The following is a 13,275-nucleotide window of genomic DNA, read 5'->3' on the forward strand; positions in this document are numbered from 1 at the left end:
TGTCAAAATATCTCACTGGTGTTACTGCGCTCTTGCTCCTTAAAAAAAAAAAAAAAAGAAAAGAAAAAAGAAAAAAAGAAAAAAAGAAAAAAGACTAGGAATCTCAGAATAAGTAAAGTCCCTTAGTTCATTTGGCGAAGTTAATCGCTGAGAAGCTGCAGCCTTGAAAAACAACTTGTGCCGTTTCTGCGGCCTTTAACCCCCTCTCTAACATTGTCCTTGCTCAGACCTTGGGACAGCATTGTCTTGCATCTCTGCCCCACCTCCCTCTTCTTCACTCCTACAAAAGGCTTTTCTGGGTTCTCCTAGTTTTTCCACAAGCTTCAAGCAATAAATAAGGCCCAGTCCTAGCATATACGGGTATAGCATGCTGAATGGAGTTAGTACGGAACAGTTGGAGCTGCTGGATTCTAGATCTGAGATATGGTTGCATAAAAGTAAAAGAAACAGTGTCTTTCAGCCCATTTTTACTGTCAATCTAGTGTCCATTGACTTTGAAACATGACAATTTGTGGGTCAGTACAAATGAAACATTCTTTTAGAGAGCCCCCACAAAATAGTTAAAGTAGCTTTGAATGTAAAATGGACAGGAAAGGTCAGAAAGGGTGAACAAATTTGAAGGGACTTTAAAGACTAAGCATTAAGGACACAGACTTACCGGCTCTCATTGTCTTTAATCCATTGCCAAAGTCTATGTTCAAAACGCTTAGATCTTCTAATTTATAGAGAGTACATGGATGATTGATTGCTCATGTCTGCTGTGAGCGCAGAATATGGTTCAGGCATCCTTTCTTTTTCCTTTTGCATTAGCAAAACTAAATCCCACCCAAGGGAAATAACCTGGCCGAGGTCACGTAGCATAGGGAAGGGGGTAGAGGGGGAGAATTTTCAGAGCATTATAACCCTGAGGCAGATCAGTGCCCTGTGAAACATAGAACCATATGTTTCCTGTTCTGAAGGCCACAACGACTCCCACATCAGACAATTGGGACACAGAACAATCTAGGACAACTGGAATGCCTTGAAAAACTTCTTCTTTTAAAAGTATTTCATGGTTTCTTTTCCTTTTCTCTTTCTTCTTGGGAAATCATCGCATGTTTTTAAAATATGTATATAAAAAAAATAAAGGATAGCAGTAGGATTTACATGGACGAATTGTGTTTCCTGTCCTAATTCCTCCAGCTGCGAAAAGACCCCCACCCTCCTCATTTCTTTGGTTTTTCTTTTAAGCATCCTTATATCTTCATATCTTCAGACATTGCGTTCCCATTGATTTGGGGGTACCATAAGAAACATGAAAATATAAAATTATATAAAAAATTGAATCATGCAGGTTGTAATGTGATTCTTCACTAAAAATTGTGTTTCAATGGTTTCTAAAAATCCCAGTTTCTGCTAGAAAAAAAATGTTAAGGCAATTGCATGATGGAAGGTGACACCTCCCTGCCACTTCAGGAGGCAGTTGACAAGTGACCTACCGTGTAAGCTGCCTGGGGCCTATGTATGACACAGAGTGTTCCTCAGCTAAGGTAATGTACAAGTTGAAGCTAGAGCTGAACAGTTTATGACAAGGGAGGAAACCCAGCCTTCTGTCCTAGGCTCCCCTTCTTTATAGGTGTGATTCTCTCACCTCTCAGTAGTTAGCAAGTAAAGGGTTTTGTTTTGTTTTGTTTTGTTTTGTTTTGTTTTGTTTTGTTTTGTTTTGTTTTGTTTTGTTTTGTTTTTTCCAAACGAAGTGACTTTATGAGCCTGCCCAGGACACTCAGACTTTCCTCCATCCCTGTTAGAGAAACAGTGAGGCACAGCACAGGTTCTGCTGCCATGAATTGCAATGATGGCCCCTGAAACCTCGGCTTCACCTCCATGTTGAAATGTTACCTTCTTCCAAGATGCTAATGGGAGCACCTCCCTCACCTAAGCCACCCCGGTTTCCCCCTTGCAGTGGGACCACTGTTCTGTCAACTTCTGTGCTTTGTAGCCTGTTATTATCCCTGTTCTCCTCGGCATGCTCAACTCTCCTTCATTCAGTCTTCAAGGGCTTTCAAGCTGCTCTTAGAACAAAATCCAAGAACCGTACAAAAATGGCTGCCAAGCCGGTCATGGCTCTCCTCTTGTCTGGTTTTCCATGCATCTACTCTCCTCTGCCCCTTCAATCACAAGAGCAACCCTGTCCTTTTCCAAGCTTGTTGCATTTCGGGATAGCAGCCTGGTGAGGCAGGTTCATTCTCTCCCACTGTGTGCAATTGTTTCCTTCTTATCTCAGTACAAAAGTCACCTTCCCAGAAATGTGCCGGATTACCAGGAACAGCCCACAGACCCACACCCCTAGGAAGGCCCTTCTGACAAACACTCTTTTATTGCCTTCCCACTTCTTATCACCACTGAAATTGTTTTTCTGTTCACTTGGTCATTACTTTTTACTCTAAGATCTCACTGTAGGGAATTCTGGCTTCTGCCTCCCTTGTTCTAATCTTTGTCTCTAGCATTTGGTACAGTGCTGAACACCCACTGGAAAAAGCATTGTACAAATGAATGAACTTTATGTTGTTGGTGCAGTGTCCTGATGTTGACTAACAGCAACGGAGTCCAGTCATCACTAGCAAGGATGTTCACACCATCTATGGTTTCTTACAGACCTCATCTTGTTATGTATATTTATTGACATATATTGCCCTCCCTGTCCAGACTGACTTCAGAGATGCAAAGAAACCCGATTACCTTGTACTTTAAGTAAAGCTATTCGTGCTCTTAACTCTTCCCGGCCATGTGTATTACTGTCCAATGTCTGGGAACTGGGAAAAGTCTGAGACCCAATCAGAGGCTGCACTCCTGTCACTGGTCCTCCTAATGTGTTAATTACATGAAGCAGCCATCGTGGGTGATCTTAAAACCCCACATCCAATCCTGTCACTCTGTGGTCTTAAACTCTTTAATGGCTTTCTTTTTCCTTGTCAAACGATCCCTGATCTTTTATGGGACTATGAGCAAACGACGGTCTGGTCCCGCCACCACCCCAGCCCCATGACTGTGTGCTCTTCATACTCACTGTGTATGTGCTCTGAAATACTCCAGATGGAGAGACACACTGGAACACTCTTATTCATCTAGAAACAAACAAAACAAAATGTATGAGTTTCTACTTCCTTCAGACAGTTTCTAGTGCTGATTCTCTGGAGGTAAAAATTAACAACAACAACAAAATAATTAGTAATGTTCGTTAGGAACAGGAAGCCTGGCGGAGCCTTGGCACTGTGCTGGCTAAGAACAAGGCATTAATGTTCAAGGTAACAGGTGAAAATGAAAAGAATCCTAAGATTGAATCTATCCTGTTTTCATAACATTCATTATAGCAAATTTTGGGGGTCATGGTTACTGCCCTTTTAAAGGAAAAACGCTATTTACTTATGTATCTATTAACTGCCTCTTCCTCCAACTGTGGAAAATGGAGATTCCCCTTCACTTGTGTATACAGTATATTGACCTAGTTAGTGTAGACAGTCTCCATATATGCTTATGTGTGTGTTTGTATGTGCATTTCCTTGTCACAGACAAGTTATTTAAATTATCTAGTCCTTGAGTGTCCTCACACAAGTGAACCTCTGGAACATATTTTGTAATTGTAGATCCTTATGTTGATATTGCAACTAAGAAAGGAAGTTTCTTAAGTAAGTTTCCTACTTTGTATTTGCCTACTTTTCACTTCGACGTTACCAATTGTTAGGGCTTCGGTTCCTTAAATACTTACATAAATCTCCTTTTCTCGGTCACATCCTTGTCCTCTCCAGCACTGGCAGTTGAGGTTGGGCCTTGGTTGACAAGACCCCACCCCTCCACATGGTCATGCTTTGACGTCTCTCTAAGTTCTTCTTTGTGGACAGAAAGGTATTATTTTAAGTTTGATTTTAATCTAGATTTTGGGCACCTGGACTTTAAATCGGCAGGGACTTTCCAGCAGCCTCCATTTTGCTCCACGGTAAACATCACCTCTCTCAGAGCATGCTCTGTTGGTCCATCCACACAGACTGCATTTTCAAACAGAAAGCCCCTGATATTTCCATTAAGAAGGATGGTTTGGGGTAGAGGGTAAATGGTTGGAATCTCCCATATTTCACCGAATTTAAAATGAAGGGTCACCTTGGGCCATTTAAGTCCTCCATCCACAATATCATCTGGGACAGGGTCATCAATTCTGAACTAAGCCCGGTGTGATCGTAGTACTGAGGCAGAGCCAGGGGCATTGGATGAGCTGATGTTCCTTGCCAGCTTATCCTCAAATGAGATATCATAGACCTGCTCACAAACAGCAAGACGGAAAAGCAGTGGGGAGTTTCCAGCTGCACATAGGGGGAAACAGACATTTTTTAACAGTATGAGAGTTAAAAAATATAGAGAGAGATGGCTCACGAGGAGAATTTGTCAGCATTTTTAAGTAGTGACAGTTGAGAGTTTCAATTATCTTAAGCAGAAGCCAATGAACAAGAATCACCCGGCTATGTCTTTATAGTCTCCAATTAAGTAATGCTGCAAGATCAAGAAATGGATTATTAACAAAAGTAGACTGCGAAGACTGGTCCATTTTAACTGAATGAGCTATGACAGCGGAAATTGTGCCTATTAGAAATTCTTGTATATAAGGATTAGATTACCCCAATTTTTATTGTTATTTACATTTAAGAAAAGAGATGAAAAGACTCCAGGTCAATGTATAAATCAGTATAAGAACAATCAGTAAAAATTATCTACAACAAAAGAATTCTGGGTAAACCTAGTTTTTGGTTTTTAGAGGCAGCTGATATGCAAATTCAGAATTTTTTATGGCTATGCCTTCGTGACTATGTGAGTATATACCACAAGTGTATGTGTGTCCAAAGAAACCAGAAGACAGTGTGGGGTCTCGTGTGAGCGTTCTGACTTCGTTCTAGAAACTGAACTCAGCTCATCTGTAAGGGAAGGCACACTGACTGCTTAGCCATCTCTCCAGCCCCAGGACCAAGCATAAACCTGGGATTGGTTATGTGTTGGTAACAGTGTGGAAGAGATGTCTATTAGCAGGAAAATTTTGTTCTGACAACAGGTTCATGGGGTCTCATGTGTATCTTACTGTGTTTCTTAAGAAAGGAACTTACTGTGTACTTAAGAAAGGAAGAATTGTTTTTAAGCATTCATACTTGTGAGATTTTTAAAATTTGTTTTTGTTTTGTTGTTTTGTTTTGTTTTTTGGCCTTCCAGATTAACTGCACGTCTCTTATCTCCAGGGCCCAAACGTCTGCTTATATAGAGACTGAAAGTCATAATTAGGCAAGGTTCCTGGTTTTGTGTGGGCCTGTGTACCATGAGTCATGGCCAGAGAGTCTAACAGCCCTGGAGGTGTTCTCTCTGTAAAGGAAAGAAGGGAAGGGAGTTACGAACCATAGAACTGGGTGAGATTATTAAAATTTTCATTATTATCCTTCTCAAATATCTTCAAAATAAATTTTAATACACAAAACTATGCAAGCGAGGAGTTTTTACCTCCTAAAAGAATTTGGGAAAATGTGTTCAAACTTTCCACTTCCCTGTTCCGCCTTTCAGCCTGTCTCCTTTTTTGCCTTCCTCACTAGAGTTAAGCAAAACAAACATATGATCAAGAGAAGAGCCAAAAGAAGGTGCAGCCAGAAGGATTTTCCAAAAACTCAAATCCACACACAACAGTCAGTCCACTTCAAAGGCCTTGATAGCTACCACTGTCCAGAGAGCAGCACATCTCTGAGAGAAGAACTCAGGACCGGACCTCCTCTCTCCTTCCAGCCTCAGCTTTAGGCTGTCTGCATTTTTAGAATACAGGCTACTCATCTGCATCCAGTTCACCCACTACGCCATGAGTTTCCTGAAGACCATTGCTGGTCTTTCTGCTCTGACCTGTTCTCCATACAGACAGAGTTGTGCATTCAAATTTCTTATTAAAAGTACTTTTAAAAAGTTGCCACATCAAACATACACAGACTGTCTTGTCATCCTTCTCTAAACATAAGCATAACAACTAGTCACATGGAGTTAGGATAGTAGAGTGTTAGTGTTAGATAGTAGAGTAGGGCATGCTTTGTTATGTTGAACTACTGCACCTCTATAAGGGACTTGAATAGACATAGATTTTCATATCCAAAAGGGTTCTGGAATTAATCTCACATAGATAGCAAAGAGTGACTAGCTACACTGGTGTTATTGCAGATTGCAGAATACCTTGCTTATTCATTGTCCATGAATGTCTACCAAATTGAAATTCCTGCTGTCAAGTTTGTCCATTTTCTTCACATATTACTAATTAGTAAGTTAAGAAGTCTGTGTAAATGCTGAAGTGTGAGAAAACGCCCACCCACGGGCAAAGCATAAATCAGTGCAACTTGCCTAAAGAGGAATTCAAACACACATTTTCAAAAGTCGGGTAGAACTGCGACTTCTGAGCACTCCTCCTGAGGATATGTCCTGAAGATATGTCCTAAGGATATGTCCTGCACACATCCATGTAGCTTTGCTCTGGTGGTGCTAACAATAGCAGGTTTTGGTAAACAACCAGAATTCTCAACAGCAAGTGACTCACTAAAGGAATAAAAGGAGTGTGTACTTGATAAAGAAAGATGGGCCTGTTGATAAATTGCTTGCCATACAAACACAAGGACCTTGATCTCAGGAACCCAGGATTAAAAAAAAAAAAACAAAAAAAAAACAAGCACAGGCCTGAAGCAGTTGGGTGGGGGGATACAAAGATGGAAGAAAACATCTTATGTTTACCTCTGGTCACCACAGGTACACACACACACACACACACACACACACACCTAAATAAATATAGTACAATAAAAGAGAAGTGTTTCCATCACAGAAAGATAATATTGCTATATTAAGAAATGGAAAGCTGTGGCCTACATATCATAATCCAATTTTGAGATAGAAGTAATATTTTATTCATAGAAGGTATCAAAAATACACATATGATTATTGAATTGCCTGTATGAAATAAAGGGGGTTTTGTTGGTTGGTTGGTTTTTGTTTGTTCTTTATAATAATAAGATATTGTAAAGTGAGATAAAACTGTTAGTAGGAACATTTCCAGATGCCTTAGGCTAGCTTCTTTTCTCTGAGCAAAGCAATGAGGGGAAAGACCAGAGAGTTAGTGTCTCATAGTTTAGAAGCTGCAGCAACATCCCCCCCCCCCCCCGCCCCTGCTTTGTCTGTCACTGGAATTTTGAAGACACCTGCTAGGACATCTGAGATCCATTATCTAAGCAGTAATGGTCTTATATCCGTAACAAACTGTAAAAAGGGCCTAAACGCCACTGCTTTGTCTTCAAAGCCCTCCCTCTTCCTAAGCACACTTTGACAGACACATTGCCCAGTCACTTCCTCAAAGAGAAAGCTCACCTTTTTTGCCTCCATCCTGATTGCCCTTCTCGTCTGAACATAGTGATTGAAATCTTTTCACCAATCAGATGGAGCTTAAAAACATCACAAGCTCCAAGTGGATTTCCAAACTCTTCATTAGGGCATTATTAGGTTGCTTTACCTATTCAGGCCAACCAGTCACCCTTAAAACAGAACTCTTGGTCTATGAGAGTGCGGTATTATGGGAGTCTGAAGGGCTTGGAAGACAGCTGGTTGCTTTGCTGGGAATGGCCCCTCTGAAAGAAAAAATCGACCCTGGCTTCTGACTATACACAGAAGTCAGTAACATAACAGTAGAACTAATACACACAGAGATCATGATAGCTTTCCTAGAGAGAAGGCCCCTGGGAAGAAGGGACCAGACCCCTACCCCTTGCTGGGATTTCTATTAGACTCAGTGGCAGTCAGAAGGTTGGGAGCAGACCAATGTGACTTTAGACTGCTTGTTCGTGTACCTCATAATGGTGTGTGCTAAGCAAGTTAAAACGCTCTTGTGAGCTCAGTTTTCCCACCAGAAAAGTGGGTGCTGTAAAACCTACCTGACAACATTGTTGGGAATAATTAGAATAATACAGGAGCCATGAGAGTACCACATAAATGCTGGCATACCACATAAATGCTAATGACATCATCTGAGCAAGAGAAGGAAAGCAAGTGTGGGTACAGAGATGGTGTGTAGACTTCAATATGCTACCTTTTAACTCTACAATGCCAGCCAGCATCCAGCAACCACAGCTGAAGGTACTGGAGGAACTCACCCCATCTCCAGGTAGAGGCCACTGTTGCCCCAGGCTTTCTGAGTAAGAAAGAATGGTCCTCACACTTTGTAGAGACTACCTGCATCGCTAGCTTCAGACACTTTGTCTTTTCCTGCAATGGTCAGTATAGGCTTCCATTCCATTCGTGGGCAAGTGTTTCTGTGTCATCAGAATGCAAACAAACCCCCACTCGTGCCTGTGGCTTGAGAAATTCAGAGGCAGGGAATTTTTTTAAATAAAGGAGGAGGAGATTAAAAAAAAAAAAAAAACAAGAATTACCAGTTGGAGCTGGCATTCTTCACGGATGGTGCGTTTGAGTTGTTGGAGTTTAATCATAAACCTTCATTGGGAAATACAAAACTCATTGATGTTCAAGAGTTTGACATTTGCAACGGACCCTCACCTCCCTTCCAAAAGAGGCCTCACTTGTTTGAGTAAGGCAAATGGGGAAACAACAGTCATTTCTAGGGCATTCCTGGTCTTTCTGCATCACTTTAAAGTTCAGCTCTCACTCTCTCTTTCTCTTTCTCTTTCTCTATCTGTCTCTCTCTCCATAATAAAGACAAAAGCAATGGCTAAAGCAAACTGACAAAAAGCCTTTTTGAAGGAAAAGGCTCATTGGCTTGGAAAGAATCACAGACATTATGTCCTCTATCTGTCTGATAGCATTTCATCTATAATCCCTCCTGGCTGAATGTTGATTCAGCCAGTCCAAAAGCTCACCAGAAAGCCGAGATTCACGTGCATTCCTTCACCATCTCAATAACAGATAAGCACTAAATGCTAATGTTAACAAAAATAAACACGTCTGTTTGCTAAGCCCGTACCGATAGTGAACAAAGCAGGAAGATATTGTGTGATTACAATTAAAAATCTATTCTAGCAAGTGTCTGAAGAAAAAGCTCAAGGAGCCTCAGGAGTGACCAAAGGAAGACTTTGTACAGTAAAAGAACTAAATGAAACTAGTGTCCTCAGAGAGGGCAGAGCAGAGGTAGACAGGGTTAGACCACATGGGCTTCACCAGGGAGGTTGGCCTTTCTCCTAAGAGCAGGGAAACGGGAACCCATGGAGTCAAAGAGTAAAGTAAGACTAACAGCACACAGCTTGCACAGGGCAGCCACACCAGTACAGCATGAACCTTCAAAGGCCAAGGCTACAGCTCAGCATCTCCCAAAACTTAATGGAGCCACAGAAAGATGACATTCTATATGCATCTCAGCACCAGCCATCCTTCCTCAGGAATTAGTGCTGTAATCTTTTTAATCTGATACACATATTGAGTCCTCTATGTTTTACCCCATGCTGGACTATGAAAAAGAACTACTGAGAAGTTTTGAGAATATAAGCTTCTTAGATGGCACACTTAATAAAAACATATACATATATATATATATATATATATATATATATATATATATATATATATGCCATCCAAAGAAGTTCAAGAACCTATTGCTTCAGCATTCTTGGTGTTGCTGATGGTCAAAGTTTGGGTGGCTTTTTAAGTGTGTATAGCTGTTTTGCTTGCAAGTATGTCTGGTGCCTGAGGACGTCCAAAGGCATTGGATATGCTGGAACTAGAGTTACAGATGGTTGTGTGTTACCATATAGGTGTTGGGAATTGAACCTGGGCCCTCAGGAAGAATAGCTAGTTCTCTTAACAGTTGATCCATCTCTCCAGTAACATCAATGACTCTAAAAGCTCACCAGAGACACGGCCAAATCCTGGCACTTGCGTTATACACCCCTTGATCTGTCAGCTACTCACAGATGCCCAGACCTCCACCCCAGCTTAATCTCACTACAAAAGTATGCATTTTCTTTAGCTTCTAAGATCTCCATGTGCCCTTTCTACTTCAAATTATAGACTTTTGAGTTGAGTATTTAGGTTAATTGTAGCCCACTCTCTTAAATTATTGAATATTGGATATTTCATAGAACTCTGATTTTGGTCAGAATCTATAAATCTACAAAAACATCATGTTTCCATCTTTATCTTTAGTGTGATAGAATGTATGATGATTAAATAAGAAAATTCACAGAAAATTCACTTGGGTGACATAAATCATAGAGTGTCTAGCACAGGATTAAATACATAGTAGGCAAAAAGCTAGATGATGGATGGATGGATGGGTAGATATGGCAATAGATTAGGCAGATAGATAGATAGATAGATAGATAGATAGATAGATAGATAGATAGATAGATAGATAGATAGATAGATGAAGGGGTCTGATTTGAGTATAAAAGAAAGTGTGGAAAACATGTGGGAATTAATGGTTACTTCCAGCCGGGAATTCGTCAGATGCTTCACTGGCAGGCAGTAAGACATTTCTACAGACTTGACAAGTGCGTTTAACAGAGTAGCAATAATAATGGGAAGCTTGAGAAAGACCATTTGGAAACATTTACTGAAGTCATTTAGCACAAAGTTGGCATTAAGTTTCAGGGAAGAGCCAGGGCTTCTCATAGCATGCAATATTCTACCTACCACCTTGCTGACCTTGCGACACTTCCCTTCTTACATTCTATTCCTACATCTTTACTAGTTAGGTCTTCTCTTACTCTGTAAAAATATAAGAGTGCCTAGGAACCTAAAGACTATCTCCTGTGCTGGCTGACAACACTGCCCCACATTTTTCCTCTGGATCAATCTTCAGATAATTTAGGAAACAGATGATTAGATAATTCCCTAACCAGGTACTAACTAACCAGGTATATATATACACACATGACTGGGAAGAAGACTCTATCCATATAAGACTCTATCCTTCTAAGCAGAAGGACCTGAATTCTATCCCCAGAACCAAGGTTAAAAATAAAGTGACAGGTGTAGGGGCATGTTATTCTAATCCCAGCACTGGAGAGGTGGTGTCACAGGTGATTGGGGTTCCCTGGTAAGCCAGAGTAGTCCAATCATTAAGCTTTGGGTTCAGTCAGAGTCCCTGACTCAGGAAAGCTAAATGTCTCCCAAGATAAGGCCAAATACACACATCCTTATGTACCCCCTCAACAACACAGAACTCACACATGCTTTAAACATTTATGTTTAACATAGTTATACTTTGATTTTTAAAAGACAGAGAAATTATACTTTCTAATGTCTAATTGCAGCATGTAAATAATATTAACATATATCATACGTTAGGCATGGAAGTTTAGCAGTAATGCATAGTTAGTGATATGTGCTGAACATCTTTGAATCTTATGTATGCACTTTAGATACCAAAACTTTAATTTTGAAAGTCAATGATCTCTGTGGTGGCCAAGGATGTTTTAACTCTATTAAATATAATTGCCACTGGTCAGCAACTCACTACATAGAAACATTCTGCAATCCATGTACTGACAAGTTGATAGGTTAGTGAAGCATAATTGTCTATATTCACAAAAAGGCAAATAAATGTTGGAATTGGCTTCTCCTAACTAAGGTGATAGGCAGTGAGGTACCATCGCAAGGGCAACCTCTAATTGCCCAAAGAGGGAAGATATTTGTCTAGAGTTTACCAAGGTCTTCAGAGAACAGCTTTTTAACTAGCTTCCTTTGAGAAGAGATGTCTAGGCGGTTGCCATCTGCTTCAAACAAACTCTCCATTAAACCCTTTGCTTTCAATATCATCTCTTGCAGAGAGACAGAGACAGAGAGACAGAGACAGAGACAGAGACAGGGAGAGAGGAGAACCTTAAGATCTATCCTGCTTCATGTGACTACAAGGAATTGTGCATAGTTTCAGATCCCACAAACACCAGCACCTAAACCAGCTGCACACTCAGAGTCTGTGTGCCACAAGCTGCCTTTGCCTCTGCTGCCATCTAGCCAGAACAGGATCCTAAGGGTGAAATGACCCTGTTCCCATGGTCAACTGCAAGCCACATAAGACCTAGCACCTGGCCAAAAGGTGACAAATGTTTCCTGTGTCCAGTCTAGTAAACTCTCATTTGTGATTTAAAAAAAAAAAAAAAAAAATGGTCTAGTGAGCAGTTAGAGAGAGTACCAGGTGTCATTAGAGAAAGGTTTCTTGCTTGAAAGAATATGTGGGTCCTGGCAAGGACACAGCCCTCCTTGGCCTTGACAGGATCACAACAAACAGGCTTAACCAAGAGCTCTCCTCCAGACCCTTGCAGCTGGCTGGAAAATGAGCGTGACAGTAAACATGTGTTGCTTCTCTTGGGACCTGACTAATCAGATTACCTGCCTCAGATACATACCAGGGAATTTATGGTGAGGCCGTTTAGAAATTAAGCTCTCTGAAAGGAGGAATGGTTTATCACCATTGTTTGTTGGGGTCTAAAATTACTCTGCATAGCTCACCGTCATACAGAGCAGAACATCTCTCACTCTATTGTCCCCTGCTGCAGAGGAGCTAACTGCCAGCCTCGCTCTTGTCAAGGAGCCCAAACATTATCATTCAAAGGCTGTATTTACAAATGGAGCAGGACGGCAGTAAAACCGATGACCTTGCTGCTTCTGGAATCTCATAAAAAGTTTCCAAGCTGCTCCTCCCCAGAGCAAATAAGGGTGTTGCAGTTGCTAGTCCTCTGGCGGCGCTCCAGCTGGGGCTATTACATTCCTCCCTCATAAACTTTCCTCTGAGCTCTGAATACAGACTTGCCTGCTTGTCTGGGTGCTTAACTCTGGAAGTGCTGCTGTGTTCAGAGCATTTAAACCCAGATGTAGGAGCAAAGTAGAAGAAAAACATGGAGAGTGAGAAAAGAGGTGACTGGACACTCCGCTGTGGGCCAGGCACGGCATGATTTTCTTATTCAAGCTTTTTAACCAATTCACATTGCATTCACCCATGTTCCCATGCCTGGAAGGCTTGAAGGACCGAGACTGGCATGTTTTGTTTCGATACAATAGGCATTGGTGCGTGCATTTGTGTGGGGTGTGAGTGTGTGTGTGTGTGTGTGTGTGTGTGTTTCCCTTTGACCGACACAATCTAGATTGCCTGCTGATATGGGCAAGGTGGAGGAAAGTCAATGAGAGCGATGAGTCAGAGCAGAGCTTCTGAGAACCTATTGTTTTACTGATGAAGAGAATCTGTCTTAGCTGACAGGTGTCTTTTGCCCTTTCCCCTTCTTACCTCTTTGAACAAGG

The sequence above is a fragment of the Mus caroli genome, unplaced genomic scaffold (assembly GCF_978045245.1).
Source record: "Mus caroli unplaced genomic scaffold, Mus_caroli_1 scaffold_2, whole genome shotgun sequence".
NCBI lineage: Eukaryota > Metazoa > Chordata > Mammalia > Rodentia > Muridae > Mus > Mus caroli.